Consider the following 6,034-nt stretch of genomic DNA (forward strand, 5'->3'; position numbering starts at 1 on the left):
CTGATAAACTATATAAATTAGTTTTTATAGACATGTATAGACATGTGTCGTCAATAATTTGGCACTTTAGTAGCCTGGCAAGCCAGACTATATATGTGAATATATACAAACTTTTCAAAGCAAGAATTTTTGGTCCAGTTCACTAGGCTAGCACTTTAGTGCATCTTAGTTAAAATTTAAATATTCTGCCTAAAACTATCAGTGTTGCACCCTCTTCAGGTAAAAACTCTGCACTGCATTTGAATTTAAATCTTCCATCGCTGTTAGCTAAGAGGTACACTATGACGTTAGCTGGTACATTATGATGTCACAATGTTATTATGTGTATTTGTTAACAGCTCTGCCCTCTCGGTCTGCCAGGCAACAGCGTTTGTTGCATTTTTCAAACAGGAAGTGGGAGTGGAGTAAGATTCTGGAAGGAATGACTTGCTCTTTAAAAATAATTATAAATTACTTTTACTTGCAACGCCTTTCAGAGTCGGAGGACTGCAATGCGCCTTAACTACAGTGTATTATTCATCCATTCACACACATTCACAGTGATGAGCTACAATGTAGCTACAGCTGTCCTGGGGCACACTGACAGAGGCTGTTGAGCACAGGCGCCACTGATCCCTCCGACCACCACCAGCAGGCAAGGAGGTTAAGTGTCTTGCCCAATGGCACAACAGCAGAGTTTTCTGCCGGGAGCCAGGATTGATCCTACAGCCCTCCTAAGCTACTGCTGCCCTGATACAATAATAAACATGTAGACTGACGGTCCTGTCCAAGGGGTCTCAAACACCCGTTGCCAATGGCCACTGACCCACATGTTTTGGTTTTTCTTTCCTGCTACAAAACCTCTGATTTGAATAAATAATTAACAGGCTTCTGCAAAACTTGAGGACAGGTTGAAAGTTGTAATTCAGGTGTGTCGAAGCAGAGAATCGGCTGAAACATGAAGGATCGTGGCCCTGAGAGCTGCCTCAGGAAAAAAATTAAAGCTTCAACGAAGTTAACCAGAATACAAGCTGGTTCTCTTCTGTTATGAATGCCACTGCTGTGTGACTGGTATGTAAACGCCACAGAACACTATTAGTTTGTCCATTATGGGTTAAATTCACAGTTCAGCCCTTTAGCCCACATTTAGGTTCTCACTCTGAATAAATCTGGAAGTTTTACTTCTGATTCATGAAGAATAAGAATAATGTGTGGATGGAATGTAAGTACACTAAAACACAAAACCAGATTTGATCTTTGTATTGTATTGTTATATTAAACATACTTTGTAGCAAAGCCTTTGCTGGTGTTTGCAGCTTCTAGACGCTTCTTGTATGGAGACACCAGTTGTGATTCTGGTCCATTCTTCCACACAAACACTCTTTAAATCTTGAGGTTCATTGGGTCTTTTATGAACTTTGATCTTCAGTTCTCTCCATATATTTTTGTATTGGATTAGGTCAGGTGATTGTTTGGGCCATTCATGCAACTTGATTTTCTTTCTTTGAAACCAATTCATTGTTTCCTTGGCCTTGTGTTTGGGATCATTGCCTTGCTGAAATGTCCACCCTCTTTTCATTTTCAGATTTCTGGTAGATGGCAGCAAATTTTTATCCAGAATGACCCGGTACATTTCTCTATTCATCCTGCCTTTGGTAATATGAAGTCTGCCAGAACCCCTTGCGGAAAAGCAGCCCCGCACCATAATGCTTCCACCTCCAAACTTAACTGTTGGTATGGTGTTCTTGGGGTGGTGGCAGTGCATTTTTTTTCTCCAAACATGGTGTGTATGACATCCAAATTCAATTTTGGTTTCATCTGACCATTCTATAGTGTCCCAGTAATCCACAGGCTTTTCCAAATACTATTTCACGAACTTTAACCGAGCCTTAACATGCTTTTGTTCAGCAATGGAGTCTTGAGTTGTGAGCATGTATGGATGCCATGGTGGTTCAGTGCATTGCTTACAGTTTTCTTTGAAATAACAGCATCTTCTGATGTGAGGCCTTCCTGAAGTTTTGCCAGACTGGTTCTTGGCTCTTGGCGAACTATCCTGATTATTCTTTGGACTCCTAGGACAGGAACCTTACGAGGAACACCTGATTGTGGCCAGTTAATGGTGAGCTGATGCTCTTTTCATTTCCAGTGAATGCCCCCCACAGTGCTCACAGGAGCATTCAGCATTCTGGAAAGGCTCCTATAAGCGTTCCCATCAGAATGATTTTCAACGATATGATTATGAAGATTTTGGGAGCATTATTTGCTTTTAACCATCAAAAAGTCTTTCCTGTGTGCCTCTTGGGTAATGAGAAGCCTTTATGGGCCATTGATTAGGATAAAAGCAGCTGGTATCAATCGGTACTGATAGGGGGTGGGGTTTCTCTCTCAATACTGACAGATTTCAGGTGATCTCATGGCTTTCTGTGCCATTTTGCACCTTGTTATCTTCATGAGTTTAATACTTTTTCCCTGTGTCTTTTCATTTTATTATACATGACAATTTATGGACTTTTAAATGACTGTGTGTATTTTCCCTGGCGATAGGGGGCAATCGGGGGCAATAGATACCTAAATCATTGCAAGCAGGCATTATTTTGTGTTCAAATAAGACCTTACCAACGGATGGCCATTAGGGTCAAAAATCCCTGGGAGCACAACCTCAAACAAAATGACAAGCACATCAGACTCCCTTTCATCACTGGCAACAAGCAAAGAGGTAAATGTGTAAAGCAACATTTATTATTGGTGGAAGTTTTGTAACCATTTGTTACAAATCAGTAAATCGGTTTTGTCCTCATGGGCTTCCGTAGAAGGAAACATGGCATCCAAAATGGTGTGACCCAGATAATTAGACCAACACCCATGTATTTTAGACCAGATTTTTATGGTTATATATTATGACACTGCCAATATTTTTCAACAACTGAGCTTCTTTTAATTCATTTACAACATTTCGATGGATATTTCCAGAGATTAATGGTAAAAAAAAAACTACACATCGTCACTTCCATATTTAGGTGTCTTTGCATGAATTAAATACTTGAGTTGATTTTGACATGTGGACATTTTGTGTTGCTAAACCAATTAGAACAACCCTTTCTGATGCAAATGCTTATGAGTCAAATATTCTCTCGCTGTATCTAAATTGAAACAATCAAAATTTGACATCTACGTACAAACTTAGCTTTAATAACTTCCCTAAAAACTTAATCTCATTAGTCTTTTTTTAAATAGAAACACTTTGGTTTGACATCAGAATTTAGATTTTAGACAAGAGATGTGCTTCATGTTGTTGGGAAGTATTTTTAGGAACACATTTTGCCTACAGAATTCTTTGTAGAACAGTGTTGGAAACCTGCCTCAGAGGTTCTGGTCCATATTGACATGACAGTGTCACACAGTTACATTCATAATGGGATTCTCCTGTTCCATTACATCCCAAAGGTTCTGGTCTGTGATAGGATCTGGTGATTCTGGAGGTCTCTGGAGTCTACTGAACACATCATGTTTGAGATGATCTGGGCTTTGTGACCTGGTGCATTATCCTGCTGGAAGAAGACTTCAGAAGATGGGCCCATATAGAGATGAGCAAGGTGCTTTCTGTTTGCTGGACTTAAAACGCAAGCAAACTTCAATAAAAGCACAAGAAAACCATAAGGATTCTGTTTTCTAGCTTATTCACACGGCTAAGTTGCATCATGAACACAAATTTCCTTTCTTCCCTCTAGAGGCGAGTTTCTATACGTGGACAGTCCTGGTGACACTGCTTCTACGCATTCATGTGCTGCTCCATTAGCTACTGCCCTTGAGGTTGCACAGTGATGTTGGTTATGCAACATTTAAAATGTCACCTGGAGCTGCAGCCTTTGCAGCCTCTGACCACTCAGTGTTATCTCCTTTGATGAGGAGGAATAAAGGCAAAAATCATTTGGGCCTACCATTAAAATTAAAAGCTTCTTCTGAAGCGTACTCACTCCTTTATGCTAAATACGTTTTAGAGAGTAATTTTTTCATCTTCTGCTTTTAGTTTTTAGCTGGAGTTTATTTTGACATGTTCTTTTATGGTGATCAAAGCAAATGTCAAATACATGTCATCACCAGAGACAGAAATGTATCAAATATCTCTAATTATTGTCCACAAAAGAGATTAAACTGGTACATGCTATCTAATCAAAAATATTCATTATGTTTTACCAATCTTATCCACAGTATATCATTTTGAGCTCAAGGACATTCAGTAACAGAAAAAAGAAAAGGAAAAAATAATTCATAATTACTTTTGTATATGAAGAGCTTTCCAGGAAGCAGGGTTTAAGAGCAGCAAAAACAGGAAGCTGCATTTTCTGGCTAAAAGTCAATCTTCTGTCAGAGTTCAAATTATTATGAAAGATTTGATTTTCAGAGAAAATTCACCCTTGTTGGAGAAAGCTGCCATTGTTGAGCTGTTTTACGCATGCAATCAGACACACTTATCGTTTTCCTGAAAAGTCAAAGCTTCACACAGCAACATGTTAGAGGCCTCTTAATTTAATCTGGATTATTAAATTACATAATTTTCTTCAGGGGGTTTTCCCCTCTCTTTCTTTTGCCATTGCTTTGAGGAAAAGTTCTAGTATCATCTTTGCATCAGAACAAACTCTTTTCGAGTAAAATCTGAGTTATTTCTGCAGCAAAAAATGTCAGCCAACTGTGGAAAGAAACAACTTCCTCTATAAGAAAGAGAAAACATAAACTTAAGATAACTGCAGATACATATAAAAGACAGTAAGCATTGCAGAGTGAAGAAATGTGGTCAGTTTGTTCTCCTGCAGTCAAACCTAAAGTAGCATAGCTAAAGGGATGAGCTCGGTAACCCTAGAAATACCCCAAACCTGGGCTTAACATAACATAACATAACATAACATAACATGCGTTTTCACCTCCAGCTCAGTGGCACATCCCCTTACACCAGCGGCTTTCCAGACACAAATCAACAGTGAAAGGTGTTCCACAAAGCTGGTTTTGTGAGTTGCCAGTTCACACAATAACAAGCAACAACAAAAATAGCAGTGTATGTCCTAAAAGGCCCGTGATTTATTTTCTGTTCTCTTTAAGTGAGCTACAAAGGTGTTGCAGGTAATGATGTATTTTTAGAAGTTAAGCAACTAGAAATCTGCGCGTGTCTTTTATTTGAACGTTAGCAGCTATTTTACACTGCTCTTGTGTTTGACCACCTGTCTGGCCCGATCTGAACTGCTGAGCTTGATGCATGCTGGAAGCGTAGCAAATTAAAAAAAAGCTCCAATGTAAATTTAGCAGGGGGACAAAACACTACGCTTCTGTGACTAGTTCATGCACCTCTTTGTGGATGGTGGAAACGCACCAATCGACAATAATGGCAGCTAATAGCTGTGTACTCCGCGTTGCCAATTTTACACAATGCTTGCCCATCTGGTGGAAAGCTGGAGTTACCCCCTTAAGGACCATGCATCGGTGAAATAAACAAAACAACCAAACGTCACAACAAAGTTTCACCATAAAAATTTGCTAAAACCCCACAATATTCTCTTCCCTTCTATTCAATGGTATTTTGTTTTCTCAACATATTTTTCTTCTTCAGATGACACAAGTCCTCTTTCACACAGCACAATGTCCTTGGACTTATATATAATAGATATTCATCTTTATTACATTTTTTTTTTTACATTTAAGGAACATTTGAGTGCACTTGACTATCCATGAACTGCCATATAGGCCATGTTCATCATTGTTTCCCAAAATTTTATGCATATAACATAATTTGGAAAAACAAAACTGCTTCGTTAACCTGAATAAAACTGCAGGCATCTGTAGTTAAACTGCTTGATTTGATATCATCTTCAGAGTGCCACACAGGGTAACTACATCTGTCGCTGCTCGGGCACTAATCACCCGTCATACATTCGCGAGCTCTCTCTGATGAGGCGTTCTTGGTCTGACTCAGAGCTCCGGTAAACTCATGTCACCACCAGTAGCTCAGAAGGAGCTGAGAGGGGAGATACGCTGCTGCCCGACCGGGGCACAAGTCGGTATGTTC

The sequence above is a fragment of the Nothobranchius furzeri genome, chromosome 5 (assembly GCF_043380555.1).
Source record: "Nothobranchius furzeri strain GRZ-AD chromosome 5, NfurGRZ-RIMD1, whole genome shotgun sequence".
Classification (NCBI taxonomy): domain Eukaryota; kingdom Metazoa; phylum Chordata; class Actinopteri; order Cyprinodontiformes; family Nothobranchiidae; genus Nothobranchius; species Nothobranchius furzeri.